The sequence below is a fragment of the Ochotona princeps genome, chromosome 2 (genome assembly GCF_030435755.1).
Source record: "Ochotona princeps isolate mOchPri1 chromosome 2, mOchPri1.hap1, whole genome shotgun sequence".
NCBI classification, from domain to species: domain Eukaryota; kingdom Metazoa; phylum Chordata; class Mammalia; order Lagomorpha; family Ochotonidae; genus Ochotona; species Ochotona princeps.
In genome coordinates this window covers 84,999,922-85,017,711 of record NC_080833.1, presented here as the reverse complement: position 1 = coordinate 85,017,711, position 17,790 = coordinate 84,999,922, and positions in this window count along the sequence as shown.

Genomic DNA, 17,790 nt, shown 5'->3' with positions numbered 1-17,790 from the left:
CCTTACATTGGTATGAACACCAGCAGGCATCTGAAGGTGTGTGCTTGGAAGTTGTCAGCTGGTTTCTTTTGAGGGGAGGCATCTTCACAGCTGCTATGATGGCTTCTAGAATTTTATCTTCATTGACCCTCCATGGATGGAGATAATTTAGAGAGCATGCTTTTGGTTTGTTTTGCTTGTAAATTAAGAACATGATTTTGTTCCGGATAGGTTTGAAACGAATGACATTCAAATGTATATATATATATATGCACATATATGTATATGTGTATATATATGCATATATATGTATACATACATATATAAATGTACACACACATATATGTGGATTGGAGTTCATATATGAGGTTTGGGTTGAAGATGTCAGTTTTAGAGTTAGCATGCTTTATAGCACATCTTTATTACCAATGTTCATGCTGGAAGACAATTTACAGAATGAACAAAGAGTTCAGGAAAGGATTTCCAACACTCAGAGGTCAGCTGAAACAGAAGGTGACTGCGTGGGAGCAGCCAGAAGATTGGGTCAAGTCACAAGAGTGTGTGAGATGAGAGGGTGGCAAGAAATGCCACAACTGTTTCCCAATATTACCTTTTGGGAGTCAAGTTATATAAATAGAATAATGTGAATAGAATAATGAAAAACATTGACAATATGGAAGTGTCTGTTGGCTTGTATTTTTCTTTGTTTTAGTATCCCCATTGAGTTCTAACGACAGTTTGCATAGAAAAAGGAAAGGATAGGAAATGAAGAAGTGGCATAAGTACATATTTGAAATACAAGAAATAAAGCCAATTATAGGAGCAAGAAAACAGAAAAGTGTTTAGAAAGAAGGGGATAGGCCCAGCTCTGGATATTGTGGTCATTTAGAGAACGAACCAGTAGATGGAAGATCTCTCTCTGTCTCTCCCTTTCTCCCTCTCTTCCTATAACTGACTTTCAAGTAAAATAAGTAAATCTTTTAAAAAATGTCAATTGCCTATTTTAATTACAAACTAAAGTCCATTGTGAACTGATGGGTAGAGCTGTTGCCTGCAGTGCTGGCGTGTTACACACAAGCTGGTTCCAGGCCTGGCTTCTGCATTTCCAATCCAGTTCCCTGTAAATAGCCTGAGAAAGCAGTTGAGTTGGTTCAATTACTTGGATTCCTGCTGTTCATGTAGGAGATCTACATTGAAACTCCTGGTTTCTGGCTTTAGTTCAGCACAGTTCTGAGTCTTGGGCCATCTGGGGAGTCAATCAGTGGCTGGAAGACTTTCTCTGTCTCTTTTCGTCTTTCTGTAATAGCCTTTCAAAGTCAACAAATAAATGTTTATAAAAGTAAAGAAATCAAGTCCAGATCTCTTATCTTTGTTGGTATAGCCATCTGCAGTTTGTTTCCACCTCTGCTTGTACTCTTGCTATTTTTCCTTGCTGTTCTCCGGATATGACGATGCTTGTGAAGTTCCTCAGGCTCTCTTTTCCTTCCGAACTTTAGGACATCTTTTCATCCTTTCAGGGCCTGCTGTAAGGTGCTTCCTTACTAAATTCTCCTTGCCTAAGAGAACTAATCTTTCTCATATGTTTCTTCACCTACTTGTATGATAACACTTTATCAACTGTAAGTTCAAATAGATTTGAGTATCTGCTTGTGAGAATATGATGTTTGCAAGTTCAGAAAGTGTTATAATCATTTGATAGTAAAATTTGTTTAATATAATATCAACCTTATAAGATGTATATTTGGAGATTTTAAAAAATCATTTTACAAAGGGCATTTGATGGCATTAAACTTGATTTATTTCACAAAATGTAATAACACAGCTACTACTCTGCATTGAGTCTGGGTATTTGAGAGGCAGCATGGTTGGCCCCATAGAATGACCAATTTTGCTTTTCAGCACCCATGACTTCATCCAGGGACAAGAATATTTGTCACAGGGTAAGTACTGGATGGGGGAGATAAAAGAAGAAGGTAAGCTGAATTGTCATGAATGTACTTCTATTTTCTCTTTCTAGTTTACCGACCAGGAAGGACATAATTGGGAATACTCGAGAAAGCATCTTAAAATGTATCATTATCTCTACACACTTCTGTTTGCATTCCTAAAATTTTATAATTGTTAGAACTAAGCAGTCATTACATGCTGGCTGTGGCATTCCAAGTGTTGCCTTTCTTTCCTTCTTCTCATTAATTTGGGAAAGAAAAAGAGAGAGAGAGAGAGAGAGAGAGAGAGATCTTTTGGTTTGTTAGTTCCTTTCTCAGTTTGGGCTGCCCCAAGTCTAAGCCAGGTGCCAAGAATTCTGTTCAGATCTCCTTTGTGGGTGATAGGAATCCAAACATTTGAGCTGTCACCTGCTGGCTTTCAGGTGTGTTGGCAGGGAGCTGCTTTGGGAATTTTTGAAGTAGTGGGGATTTGAACCAGGCCCTCTGTTATGGGATGAGGGCAATGCACGCAGTGGCTTAACCTACTCCATCACATACCAGCCCCCACTTTGCCCTTTCTATCTCGCTTAATTCTTGCAGTAACACTCTAAGACAGATACCTTAACTACCGCCATTGGACATTGAGACGAAGAACAACAGGAAATTCCCCCAGTCACACACACTGCAACAAAGGAAGGATTTCAAACTATTTCTCCTGAATGTAGAGCCTGAGCTTTAACCACTGCTCTGAAAACTTCAGGCTGGTGTGGTTAACAAAGATTTCTGCTGGTGATTCATTTGCTACTGTTAGCAGATGGAACTGAAAGGGCAAAGGAGCTGAATTTAAGACACCCATAGTGTTATGACTCATTGCCAAGGATCCAGGATCAAATTCCAAGGAAGTTAGAGTTGTGCCTAGAGTTCTCCAAATTCTTCTTTGCTGTGGTGTGGCTTAATGCTGTGTTTCAGCTGTCCAAAGTCTACCCAAACTCACACAGTTTTTTTTCGAAGAAACAACTTTACTGATATATAACTCACATATGTCAAATTCATTTTATACTTTTTACTTGATGAACTATTACTTAGTGGCACATTAGGGCTTTGAGTCTAATACAAACTAAAAATATGTTATTTCAACAGCTAAAAACCAAAGGATGGAAGAAAGGAAGAGAGAAGGAAAGAGAAAAGAAAGGAAAGTGGAAAGAAAGTATCTTTGTATGTCTAGAATTGCATCTATTAGCTATATTGAATCTGTTCTCTTTGTAGTAATATCACGTTAACATGAGAATTGATGAGAATTGTGTTGTAGTAATTGTCAGCGTTGGCTATGGCCCTGAAAATCTACTATATTAATAAATCCCTTAAAAATGTTTTCTGTTGCATATCACTCAAAAAATAAACACAATATGCAGCTAAACTCAAAAAAATGTACTTTATGAACTAAACATTTAAAATTGGACAGAATAAATAAAATTCATAAGGTGGTGGAAAAAAAGTGCATAGCAGTAGTTTTGTGTATTTCAGAGAAGTACAATTATCATCAAACACATATTAAAATTTAGTTAGTAAATTGTTTTCATCAAAATGATTTATTTATTTGAAAGGCAGAAATGCAGAGACAGAGAAGGAGAGAGGGAGAGATAGAGAGAGAGCTGGAAAGAATGCTTCCGTTTACTGGTCCATTCTCCTAATGAATGTAATGCTGGGGTAGACCAGGACAAATTCAGGAGCCAAGAGCTTCTTCAGATTCTTTCATATGAGTGGCTGGTACCAATACTTGTATGGTGTACTGGCACTGCAGTCAGTGGTTTAACCCTATGTGCTAGAGTGTTAATCCCAAATTAATTGTTTTTAAAAGCATTTATTTATTTGAAAGGCAAAGCAGCAATGAGAGGAGGGCATAGATAGAGATCTTCCATTGCTCTGGTTTACTCCCTAAATTAGCCATGTGTCCGGATGAGGCCAAGACAAAACCAGGGACAGGAAATCCATATAGGTCTCCTATGTGGATAGTAGGGACCCATGCGCTTAAGCCATCCTCTACTGCCTTCCCAGGTACATTAAAACAAAGTTGTATCAGAAACAGAGGAACTAGGACTCTAACAAGCACTCTGATATGGGATGCCCTATTGCTGATAGCAGCTTTATCCTGTAAATCAGTCAACACTATCATAATTGATGCCAAAATATTTTATAACTCCCCAAAGAAACTCTGATCCTCTTAGCTATTACCCCTATCCTAAGCTTCCTGAACTCAGGTTCTCAGGAGTCTTCATCTCTACAGTTTTGCCTGTTCTGAAAATTTCATATCAACGAATCTCATAGAATATATAACTTTTTATGTTTCATTTCTTTGTTTCATACATTGTCTTCAATTTTCATCCATTTTTTGTAGCATATGTTACAATTTCACATATTTTAATTGCCAAGTAGTATTCTACTCTATGGATGTATACTATTCATCAGTTGATAAATATTTGGATTCCTTCAACTTTTTGCCTATTATGATTACAGCTGATATGAACACAAGTCACTCGGTTTCTTACTGTATCTTTTCATTTTGTACTCTGAGGTCCCACTTCGTTACTGCAATGTTCTGAGTTAGGGACCTGACTCATTGCACAGTTTGGGACTGTAATTATCTAATTGTCACAATTTGCACTGAAGGGGAGATGACTGATACACTGCAGCACATATTAAAAAAGGAGTATTATGACCACAATAAACCTTTAACTGATGAAGCCGTTGTAGGCAGATCTTAAGAAATGAGATCATCCCAAAGCCTTATCTTACATTGGTGTCCTCCTGTTTTTCCACATCCACAAACTACTCAAATAATTAGTTTAACATCCTACTTTGGAAGAGTTAATGGTTCCCTAAAGAGTTCTGTGTGCAGTTTAATCTTTCTAATTCTTACATTCTACTTTTTCTCTCTGTAGCAACTTGCCCTGGGTAAGCAAAGAAATTATCACCCTGATTTTTTTTTCACACAGATGCAACAACTGCATGATTTCTTCCTATTGTATGAGCATTACTTTCGACCTCCCAGCTCATGCCTTTAGGAATCATGATTGAAATAATCATTTCACCTAGATTCCCAAATGACCCTAACACCTTCTCACTGTGTATTATTCTGTTGAAGACTTCTCCTCCCTCTTGCTGAAGCCTAAGCTCTGTTTTAGGACCTTCTATTGACTCCCTTAGATGCACTTTCACTTCTCTGCTTGGTTTGACTTTGGGGTTCTTCTTCCCCAGTTACATGCATCTTTATGTCAGTAACACACCTACATCGGTGAAACTGAACAGAATGAAAGACAGAAAATCTTAACTCACTGCACAAACTTTTTAAATTTGTTCCACTGCAAATTAAGAACATCTACTTCAGGTTGAAGCCAGGAGCTTGGAACTTTATCTAGGTCTCCCATGTGGGTGTCAGGAATCCAAGGTCTTGGGCATTTAGGGAGTAAACCAGTAGGTGGAAATCTTTCTTTACATCTGTGTCTTCTATTCCATAGCTTTCATGCCACTTTTTGAACAAACACACACACAAGTAAATAAATAAAAAAAGAAGACACTTTAGGTGGATTTCTCATGCTTTATGCTTCATTCTTTTTTTTTAAACATTTATTTATTAATTTTTATTACAAAGTCAGATATACATAGAGGAGGAGAGACAGAGAGGAAGATCTTCCATCCGATGACTCACTCCCCAAGTGAGCGCAACAGCAGGTTCTGCGCCAATCCGAAGCCGGGAACCTGGAACCAGGTCTCCCACGCGGGTGCAGAGTCCCAAGGCTTTGGGCCGTCCTCGACTGCTCTCCCAGGCCACAAGCAGGGAGCTGGATGGGAAGTGGAGCTGCCGGGATTAGAACCAGTGCCCATATGGGATCCCGGTCCTTTCAAGGTGAGAACTTTAGCCGCTAGGCCACGGCACCGGGCCCTATGCTTCCTTCTTGAGCTTCATTAATTTTCTCATTTTTCTAAATTTTTCCACACCTAGCCTCAAACCTCAAACATCATCTTCAGTCCAATGAAAGAGATTTTGCGGACTAGAAACACAATATTTGCCCACTCACCAGTCTCTGAATCCACAGACGCTATCATGTGCTCGTTTTTTCTTACACTGAAAGCTAATCTTTCTGCTTGATGCTGAATGTCATTGTTTCTCACCTAATAAAGGTCATTGCTTCAGCAGTTCTGCCCCCTCTCTTTTGCTTCATCAGTTTCTTTTTAAATTTTCTTGGAATATTATCATCAATATTGATATTCTCTCTCTCTCTCGATTTATTTATTTTTAAATATAGACTGATGGAGAGGGACAGAGAAACCTTTTCTCCTTCCCAAATGACTACAACAACCAGGACTGCACTGGCCCACATTCTGGAGCCAGAAATTCCATCCACTCCTGCCACCGTTTGCTGCCTCACTGACCTGGCAGCATGGAGTAATGTGGGGATTCAAAGCAGCACTCTGATATGGCATTTAGGAGTCCCAAATGGCCTCTTCGTTCACTTTGCCATAGCACCCTCCCCATGACCTCCAGTCTTGCTTCTTGTTGTTCGTTTCAACAAAGCAGTTGGTGTGATTATTACAAAGCATAAGTCATTTCAAGTCACTCCTCTGTTCAAAATCCTCACTGTAAAATCAAAACAGTGACAAACAATGGCTTCCAAGGTTCTGTACAAAATGAGCTTTTATAGATTTCTGACCTTGTCTTTGCTACTGTTCCCCTCCTACTCACACAAGCTGGCATGTTCCACTTTGGGACTTTTGCATGGGACTCTGGCTGGAACTATTGCACACTTTATGTGTTGTCAGCCTTCTAGAAGATCACCTTCATAATGAAGTACCCCTGGAGTCTCTCTTGCATAAGATTTATTTATTTTATTACAAAGTCAGATATACAGAGAGGAGAGACAAAGAGGAAGGTCTTCCATCCGATGATTCACTCCCCAAGTGAGCGCAACAGCTGGTGCTGTGCCGATCCGAAGCCAGGAACCAGGAACCTCCTCCGGGTCTCCCACATGGGTGCAGGGTCCCAAGGCTTTGGGCCGTCCTCGACTGCTTTCCCAGGCCACAAGCAGGGAGCTGGATGGAAGTGGAGCTGCCGGGATTAGAACCGGCACCCATATGGGATCCTGGGGCGTTCAAGGCGAGGACTTTTAGCTGCTAGGCCACACCGCCGGGCCCCAAGTCTCTCTTTAAATTGAATAATATCTCCAAACTGGTCTTCTCATCCCCCTCCTTTTTTGCATACTGTTTTTCATTTTTGATTCATTAAAACATTTCCCTATTATTTTAAAATGTCAACCTCTTGTTTTTTGTTTCTCCACATTAAAATACAGGCTTCTTGGGGTCTAGAATTTTAACTGTTTTGCTCACAGTTAATACTGGTGCATGTTAGAGGCTCAGCAAATATTTGATCATCAATGGATTAATATGAAATTGAGACATGCTGCACTGTGTGAAGTATTGATGTTCTTTGAAGTGGTAGGACAAAGATCATTTATTAAATCTGATAGCTTATTTTTGCCTAATTGTCTTTATTTTAAAGCTTATTTGTGTTTTTATTTGAAAAGCAGAACAATAGAGAAAAAGAGAAATCACGTTCTAACAGGGATGTGAACATCTCAGTCATTGGTCTAGCCCACTGTGCCACAATGCCCACCCAGGACATTGATTTGAAATATATATATATATACACACACACAGTATTTCTATTGCTACTCTTGTCATAAGTTTTCATTTAAATGGCTGTTTTGGATTTAATACGGAAAATCTTTGTTAGATCCTATATCTTATTTTAAAACAATCTTTTGGTTAGTAACAGAAACCATGTAAGTGATGCTTATTTTTAAAAGAGAAGTTTGAAATGTGGTATTAGCTTTATGTCCTGGAATTTGGCACAGAAGACTCCCCGGAATTCTCCAACTGTTGTAGATTGAGCCGAGAGCTAAGAATAGTCAGAATGTAAACTTCTATACAGCCAACTGTGGAAGGAATTTTTAGAAGTACTGTGAAACTATAGCATTGTCAGAAAATTAGGCAAATCAAACTCTTTCAATGCCAAAGAGTGTGTGCTTTTAATTTCATATTCTACTGTCCTAATTAAAGTGGAAAACTTGTGCGACCCTCTGTCTCACTCTCAAAATTGCCTTGATCTGTTTTCTCTATTCATTTGTGTCTTACTTATGCTTTTTATGAAGGAATATAGAACAAGGGAGGACTTGTATTGTTATTGCTGTATTTTACAGAAGTAATTTCAACTTTGAAACATATATGCCAATTTTCACTATCAGATTATAATTTGTTGAATTCATTTTACTTCTGGGAAGCACTTTGCTTATTTTCAAAGTTTCAGGGTAGTTAGAATTTTAAGTCTAGTAGAATTTGGGCAGTGGGTAAATGTCATTTGTTTTCTTTTGCTCTGTTTGACCTTCAGTCATTCTTCTCTTGGTGTCTTGGTGTTCGAGCCCACAGAGCTCTTCCCTCCTTGTAACTGTCCTCTGGCTTGGATATTCTATGTAAACCAATTATTCACTCATTGAAAATAATGTGTCTAAATTTTCATTTTTCTTCTAAAATAAAGAGAATTGACTTAGATAATATTCATTCCTGCTTAAACATTTTGTGATTCTGTGATTTTGCATCTTCTGAGATAATTGGAATCTGCGTTATTTTCACCATGCCTGTGCAATTACCCTTTTACTTTTGTTGATCTCTCTCTCTCTACAGAAGTATGATTTGAACCTAGAATAGTGTCCTGCTTCTGACCATTTCATCAAAAGTGATTTTGACTTGGATCTGTTCTCTGAAGGCATGGATTTCAAGTCCGCAGTTGGTCTGGTGGGCAGTGTGGTGGCAAACACCAGAGACTTTTCCACTTACTGTAGACTCTTTGCTTTAAGTCAGCTCTGCCATGGGCTCTCAGATGCACATGGGCACGGAATCCTCCATCAGAGCACTTATTCAGAGGTGTAATATTACTGCACACGCATTGACAGACTCAAATTTTGCAGACAGCTCCATTCAGAGTCTGAGATGACCTAGAAAGAAGTAAATGTTACGGTCTGTCCTGAAACCCGCAAGCCTCGGCTGACATTAACTGCGGGGCCAATGTGCCCTAAGATCCTTGAGTACAAAGCACTCTAGGGAGTACAAAAGATTGCAGTCATTACCCTGATGGAAAGCCAAGCTCATTTTGCCAGGATCTGACCCTCTGGTTCCAGGGAGTCTGGCTATTTCCATCCTGTCACTTAAGTGACACACCATAATGACGATGTCGTCACGGGGAGTGTGATCAGCCGCTCACCAGGTGCTGCCCTTCCCTTAACCTCCCCAACCCCTAGCATTTCCTTTACAGCTCACAGCTATTTCCCTGAAATCCAAAACGACTTCTGAAACCAGGAGCCTTCCGCTTTGTCAGTCGTCCCTGCCTTGTAACCCTTCAGCCGCAGGCCCTGGAGGGTGGGAGGACAGATAACGAATCCTGCGTGGAGTCCTGCGGAGCCACAGAAGGAGATGAGAGAGCAACAGGTGCTGAACTCATAGAGATGTTAGGGTTCTCAGAGGCGGCGATTAGTGGAACAGAGGCAAATCACCTGAATAAGCAACTGATTAAGTTTCACGTTCATCTTAAGAACATTCTTTGTTTCTGGCTGACTGACACCCACAATAACATTTGATTACAGCGGCTTTGGTTACCAACGCGGCTCATTACAGAAACCCACTGAAGCACCATAAAGAAAAGAATCAAGATATATCATTAAAGAACCTCGATGGAGGAAAAAGCAAGTGCTTACAGGGAAGCGATCACTTGGCTTAGGGCTGCTTAGCACTAAACACTGCTTCTGTCCTGCTGCAGAAAGTACTTGGCAAACGGAGGAGGGAAGAATATGAAACATTGCTTTATTTATTTTGCTTTTTAAACTTCCAGTTTTTTGTTTATGTAAAAGGATCAAGTTTCAGCTATTTCATATATGCAGTTGTATAGAAGCATAATAATATTTCCCACCCTACTTACTCTCCTCTCTGCCACTTGTTAGTTTGCTTTTAATTTTTAAACTAAACCATGGCTTCAGTGAATGAGGAAAAATGGGGATAGAGATGAATGAGATTGATGTGAGTTTGGCAGCATCTGTATAAGCCATGGGGTCACAGGGTGTGGTGTTTTCTGAGGAAGAGGGGAAGAAGCCAACAGCTCCTAGGAGCTCTCCCACCTCTGAATGGGTGATCTTCAGGAGCAAGTGTGTGGCGATCATCTGTGCTCGCATGGAGTGGTACTTCAAATACAAGTAGACCCATTTCAGGCAGCGTTGCAACATAATGCATGACCTCAACACTCACACACCTGATTTCTCTGTGGAAACTAGCCCAATTCTTATCCCATTTGTGGTTCTTCATGGTAGAACCACTGGGCTTAATGTATCACTCTCTTAGAATTTCGTCGGTATACCAGTGTGCGCAACTCAAGTGAAGTTTGAAAAATAGGGCAAGAAAGGGGCCTTGTATGTTAAATTTTTATCAGCACAGAAAATAGCCTTAATACTGCCATCATACTTCGCCTTTATAAAGCAGTTCATTCCTCATCCTTTCATGTTGGAGCTGTCTTTCTAGCTCCTGTTTCTCTTTTTCTTTCTCCTCACTAAAGAATTGCTTGCTCTACTGTGAAAGGTCTCTTTCAAAACCTACAGCTAAGTGAACTGGAAATCCTGACTCATCCAGTCTCACTTTTAATAACTACCTGGCATGAATGTTTGCCTTTTGACACTGCTCAGTCTTTGCTATGAGAACAGGATAGTGATCCAGTTTCGGTTGCAAGGCACTATTAAAGTTTGGAAGTCAAGTGAAAACAATAATGTGCTTAGACTGTATTCTAGAAGTTTCTCGCCACTTGAGCATTTCAGATACTTAAGAACCTGCTTGGCACCAGTGCCCACAAGCTTTGCATACAATGATATGTTTAATTCTTGGGACCGTCTAGCAAGATCTGTCTTAGCAACATCTCAAGGGACAAGCTAATTTGGAACCATGTGTGACTTCAGCTACTTTGGCATGTAACTGTGTTCTGGGAACAATGCATAAGCAATCTGGGGATTGAAGAGAAACTAACTTGAAATGTTAAGTGTAGAGAAGCACTGTAGAATGATGTCTAGTGTGGGTGTTACCTTAACAGTGGACAGTTGTGTACTAGGAAGTGTCAGAACTCCATGATGATTAATGAAATTATGGTGCTCATGAACTGAGGGATCCTGGAATATTTCTTGGAAGAAATATTGAACAGTGAATTGAAAGGTGAAAGCTTCTGGAATTCTTTGACAATTCAGGGTTAGGAATATTGTTATTATTATTATTTAAAGATTTATTTTATTTTTATTGCAAAGTCAGATATACAGAGAGGAGGAGAGACACAGAGGAAGATTTTCCATCCGATGATTCATTCTCCAAGTGACTGCAACATCTGATCTGAAGCAGGAGCGAGGAACTTCCTCCAGGTCTCCCATACAGGTGCAGGGTTCCAAGGCTTTGGGCTGTCCTTGACTGCTTTCCCAGGCCACAGGCGGGGAGCTGGATGGGAAGTGGGACTGCCGGGATTAGATGTGGCTCCCATATGGGATCCTGGTGTATGCAAGGTGTGGACTTTAGCCACTATGTCACTGTGCCGGGCCCTGGAATATTATTTTTAAGAGAAATCCTAGACTTTCTGATAAGGCTGTTATAGCTTCCAGCCACTAATTGGAAAGACAAAGGAAGTATGTGTATTTATGATGGAAGCTGGAAGAGATCTTACCTCTTACAAATTGTGGATCATTGCCTTGTCTAATGACTTCCCACTGCACACAGTGTCACGTTCAAGTCCCCCAGGGACTGAGTCTCCAAAGTACTTTACCTCTAGGAAATCTTCAGGGTTCTGTATGAATCTTTTGTTGGATCCGAATAATTTCTTATCTATTTCCTAAATATATTATGCTTTCCTCATTGAAGATTTGCTTGTGATTTTTCTGTGTGGCCCACCCTCCAATAAAACTCCAGGCCTTCCATGAAGGTTTTACTGTGCCAATATGAGTCTCTTGCTTTTGCTGTGGTGCTTGCTACCTACGTTGCTTCCCATCCCCATTGGGGGAAGGTTCTGGTTCTCATCAATTACCTACTCCTTGTACTTATACCTCTTCTCAACAGGGCTTTAAATTCCAAGAAGGTAGGACTATAGGACTTAGAATTTCTTTTTATTCCACCACAAAGCAACTATGACCAAAGAAGAAAAACTGTATGTTGAATCTTAAGTCATAATATGAACTTCAGTCCTGTCTCAGCTGTTTTCTTATCCTGACCTTAGGTAACCCAGCTTCTTCATCTATAAAGTGGAATTAATTATGGCTCTCTCCCCAGTTAATGCGGGATTAAAACATGATAAAGTATGTGAGAGCAAGGAAGTACCAGACACACAGAACTTATGAGTATTTGCTAATAAATTCTTTTTCAAGTGAATGACTATCACCATAGTCATACTTTTCCAACCACAAGAATTTATGACATTTTAATACCTTTATTAGGGTATGCCAGATTATCCCAAGTTCTTAGACTTCATTTTCATCTTGTCTTTTGAAACCATGACCTTACTTCTAAGCACCATTTGCTTTCCTGTTCATCCTGGACCCACTGCTTGCTTTACCAGAGATGTGTCATCTGCATGATAGACTCCTGTCCTCAGTTGGTCTCCTAATTCTTTAAACTTGCTGTATTTTAAGTTTATTATTGTGTGACAGAGCCCCCCAAAATAAATATTTTAAAATAGTAAAAGTCAGGGTGGGATGAGTAGAGGGAGTTTGAATATAAACAATTAGGGTAAGTTGAGTACAGTTTATTAACTGTTAAATTGCAGAATGTTGGACTTGTGACTGTTGCTCCTGGACTATACTGTTTTAATTATATAGGGGAAACAGTGCAGGGAGGTGGGGAGAGAAAGAACGAGGGACAGAGTGGAAGCAGAAATCCTAGAGCCTAAGGAACTTAATGATGAAGAAAAAAAAAATCTTAGCGGGCTTGTGGTTAAATGACTTCCTGAGCTCAGTTTTGAAGGCCTTTTGTGTGGCTAGATGGTTTGCTCAGATCTTTCTAGGGTCCTCTAAAAGGATCTTATAATTCTTCCCCAGACTTGGTCTCTGCTCTGAAGTCATTCCTCAGGCTGAGACTCTTGGAAGGGCTAACAATAAGAAGCAATTTTATTTTTTGAACTCGGTAAATCTTGGATTTCTTTAAATTTGGCTTTTTCCTTTAGCTTGTTATTCCTCTCACATTTTACTGTAAAGAAGGAAAAAGAAGCCAAGTGACACTTTTAGAACCCTGCTGGGAAATCTCTTAAGCTGGATTATCTAGTTCATTAGGTACATTTTCTTCTTTGGCTGTTACTACATAGTGCAGGAAACAGTACCGCTAATTTTTCTGCCACTATATGACAAGCATAACCCTATTTCCAGTTTTCACTTACATTTTATTACCTTCTTTCCTTTTTAATGATAGGCTATATTTCTTTTATTTTAAGTGCAAGAATGGGAGTAGGTTTTATTTAAGGAGTTTAAAGAGATAGTACACATATGCAGGAGTGTGGGCAGCCTTCCTTAATGAGAAGAGATGGTGTATGTTGGTGTAGGTGCTGCTGTTGCTGTGCTCAGGATGCCCCCATTACGGGGCAAAGGGTGGTACTCCAATGAAATAAACAGATGATTTGGAGTGTGGTGGGGCTTTAGTGCATGTGATCTTTGCGAAGATTCCAGGGTGTCCACATATGGAGCTCAGCATGCACATGACTATATTCCAAACTGTTTTAGGTCCATAGCAAAATAGAGAAGCATAGAGTTCAAATATAACTTCTACTGTCCTCCCCTCAAAATACACATGCACAGTCTCCCATACTATTAACTTCCTGCACCATACTGGTATGACTTTTGTAACTGTTGAACTTCCATGGAAGTGTCCTTATAACCCAAGGTCAATAGATTACATTAGATCTCTTTTTGAACATTCAATGGGTTTGGACAAATATGTGGTGATATTTATTCACAACTTACAATATTGTACAGAGTATTTTCACTACCATAAAAGCCCTCTGGACTCTGACTATGCACCTGTCTTCTCTAAGCCCTGGAAATCACTAATATATGTTTTTAAAGATGTATTTGTTTTTATTTGAAAGACAGATTCACAGAGTGAAGGAGAGACAAGAGAGAAGGAGGGAGATCTTCCATTTGTTGGCTCCTTCCTCAAATGGTCGCAACTGTTAGAGCTGAGCCAGGAGCCAGGAGCTTCTTCTGGGTCTCCCATGTGGGTGCAGGGGCCCTGTTGCTTTCCCAGGTCCATAAGCTGGGATCTGGAGTGGAAGTGAAGAGGCAGATCATGAACCAGTTGTCATATGCGATGCTGGTGCTTGTAGGTTGTGCTGGACCCAACCACCATAATGGAAATTATACAGCAGGTAATTTTTTTCAGATTGCTTTTCCAACTTGTTAATGTTATGGGGTGCAGCCAGTGAAATTTGGCTGGGTCCCCTATCCTCTGTCCTGAAGGTGAGTCCTAACAGCAATGGAATGTTCATTTAATCCTCAAGTACTTCCCCCATGCCCTAATTTAACCAGGATATTGGATACAGACAAGTCCAATTAGTCTAAGCATTTTCAGCTACAAGCCCAGTTCCTGCCCATCCCAATGAGCACCAATTAACTCCTTAACTCATAACACTTAGGTGTTTGCTCCTACCCACCTGTGACTCACGAGCCCCTTTTAAAAGGCCTAGGAAGCAGGGCTCGGGGGCTCTGGAGGCGCTCGAGCTCAGGGGCGCTCTGGCTCTCTGGCTCTCTCACTCTCTCGCTCTGGCTCTGACTCTGGCTCTCTCTTTCTCTCTCTCTTTCTCTCTTTCTGGCAAGGTGCTTCCATTACGCTAGCACTCTTGGTTGATCCAGGACAGGTGATCCCCTGAGCATGGTCCCTGTGTACTGTTTAGATAGAGCAATGGTTATAATAATGTTTCTGGTTTGTGTGCTGTCAAGAGTTCCAGGAGGGGTGAGGCCTAGCAGTAGTGGAATGTGGGCAGAAAAGCCAGGGAAAGGTCAATGTCTGCAGCTTTGTAAGTGTGTCCAGGTTCTTTGTGAGTGTGTCCCGGTTGTTCGGATAACTTATATTGTTGTGGAAGCTGGGACATAGGTCTTCAGCTTAATGGATGGGTTTAAGGATAATGACCATTTGCTCCTTTTGGGATTATGATTGATTGGATTATGATTGGTTAGATTGCTGTATGGACTTGTGATTTGCTATTGTGCTCTGCTATCACCAAGCTTGGTTAATAAAGACTCCTTAATAAGCCTTAGACATGTCTGGTGTGATCTCGCTCGCACCCTACAACAGTTAATATGTGTTTGCGTGTCCTCCCTAACTTTTGGTGGCTTGAGAGCTCATTTCGTTCTAGAGTAATTCATACCCCTTTGTCTGGGTGGGCCATGGTTTAGACCCCTATTCACTCACTCTCTTTTAAACTTCCATTGGTAGTCTCCCTGAAGCACATCACGCTTTCACTATTAGTTTCCTCGAAGTCCTGTAGACCGTGACTACATTCCTTTCAGGGTTCTTCCAGTTTCTGCCTGGCTCCTTATTCCAAACCACTCCCTTGTGTTTTACATTTTTTTATTACAGTAATTTCCTATTTTCAGGGACCAAGTTATTCAAGGCTTGTTCAAAGGATAATTTTATGTACATACATTTATGCTTCACATGCACACACATACCACACAGGGATTTCCATTGACATTGTGCATTGGTGAAAGCTGATTGCGTTAACTTATTTGAGGCTGTTGTTCCTGTGTCTTGTAACAGAATTTCACAGGACAGTCAGTCAGAGACAAAATGCTAATTGGCCTTTAGGATCGGCTGAGGCTGAGTTAATCGCTATTCAATTTCAAGCCTTTCTCTTGATTGATGGACATATCGTTCAAGAGAAGCTGCCCAGCATTTAGAGAGGCAGATGCAGACACATTAAGTGCAGCTGGAGAATTTGTGGACCTAGATGCTGTTCAGATAAACCGGGAGACAACACATCAGCAATGTGCATCGGTTGCAGCTGTGCTTGCACAGACCTTTCCAGTGCGTAGGAAAGATGGTGGCTTCTTGTCTTTCATCTTCAAAACATTAAGCAAATTTGGCATATGCTCCAAAATTATCTGATTCTCATGCAGAATACCTGCCATAGCTGTCTCCCCCACTCCCCCCCACCCCCCGGCCAAACTATTTTTTCTTAACTTCCAGGAATGTAAGATGAGAAGCAACATTTTTTTTGGAGATTGAATCAACTATGTAAATTCAACAGAATATTGTTATTGCAGAAGTTTCCCTCCTGCATAATCAACTTCTATTTATTTCTCACTGAATTCTATACAGCAAAGATGTTGGACTTTTTTTTAGTCTCATAAGATCCTTTTATGCTCTTAGATTTTTCCTTCTGATTTGTAATGACAGTTAAGACGAAGAGTATAGACTAGGAGAGTGGTTCTTAAATTTTAGTGTGTCTGGGACTCACCTGCAGGTCTTATTAAGACAAAGATTGCTAGGTTCCACCAGGTGAGTTTCTCACTCAGTAGGTCCAAGCAGAGTGTAAGAAGGCATCTTTCCAGCAAGTTTCAGCGTTAGAATACAAGCATCTTTACTGATGAAGTGCAGATGGAAGGTGATCATTGAATCATGGTGGTTTGAGTGTTATCATGGAAATTATGTGGTTTTGGAGAGAATTTACTTAAAGAAACCAGCATTTTAGACATTTGACTGGATTCCCATGGGCTTGTTGCCACATATGCTGCTATAGCTATGGTTAGCTATCTGGATTTCCAAGAGGATTGCAAGACTATAGCCTGTATATTTTGGTTTTGGCATGAAAAAACATACTAGAATGAAATGTCCATATTATGAAAAAGATGGTGAAATTGTGATGAAAAGAAGTTTATATTTTGCCAAACTGGTGCAGCTCTTTGGAAAGTACTTTTCTCTGTGTTGTTTCCTGTGAGTAGCAGTTGGTATCAGTCCTTTAGTTTTGGACGCTTTCGGATTTTAGACACATAACACCGTCATAGTGATGTAGATCTACAAAAGAACTTTCATATATTTTCCCCTGGTCTTTACCCAAATGTGTAACAATTTGTGAATGTAATGAACCTAAATATTCCTGCTGCATCTGAGATTCTCATTTATATTTGAGTCTCTTGCTTCTTGATATATTGAGTAGATTTTAATGCGAACAAGAGAGAGGGAGTTTTTAGCAAAGGCACAAGGAAATGTAGCAAGGTTCAGAATGGCCTCACTTCAATGAGAACACTAGACCTACAGGTCAGGAGACAAGTTGTAGCCAGCCTCAGGTCTGCCATTAAAATATTGTAAGATTTGAGCAAAAATTTTAAATGATCTAATCTCAGTGTTCTCAATTATAAAGTAGAGGGAATGGATGAGATAATTCCAAAGATACCAAGTTTTAAGACTTAATGGCACTTTTTGTGGGAATACAGGCTCAATAAATAACAGGATTGATGTCATTATTCTGAGCAGTAACACAGGGACACATTAAACTGAAAACATTAAAAAAATAGATTGTAAAAACCTTTCTGGCTTTGGAATCTTGACCAGAGTCATATATAATGACATGATCTTCTAACTGGCTTTACGTGAATTGAACATTTTTGAAGAAGGTGAGAAGACTGGCTCCAAGGTTGCATGCCTTGGCATATGAATTGTTTTTATGTAATGTCCTCTCAAATGCCAATGTCAATACCAGGCACACAAAAATAAAGCAATTGGTCCAAAGTTTCAATGCAAAAGTGACTGCGGGAGGTTGAATCTTCATAATGGAATTTGA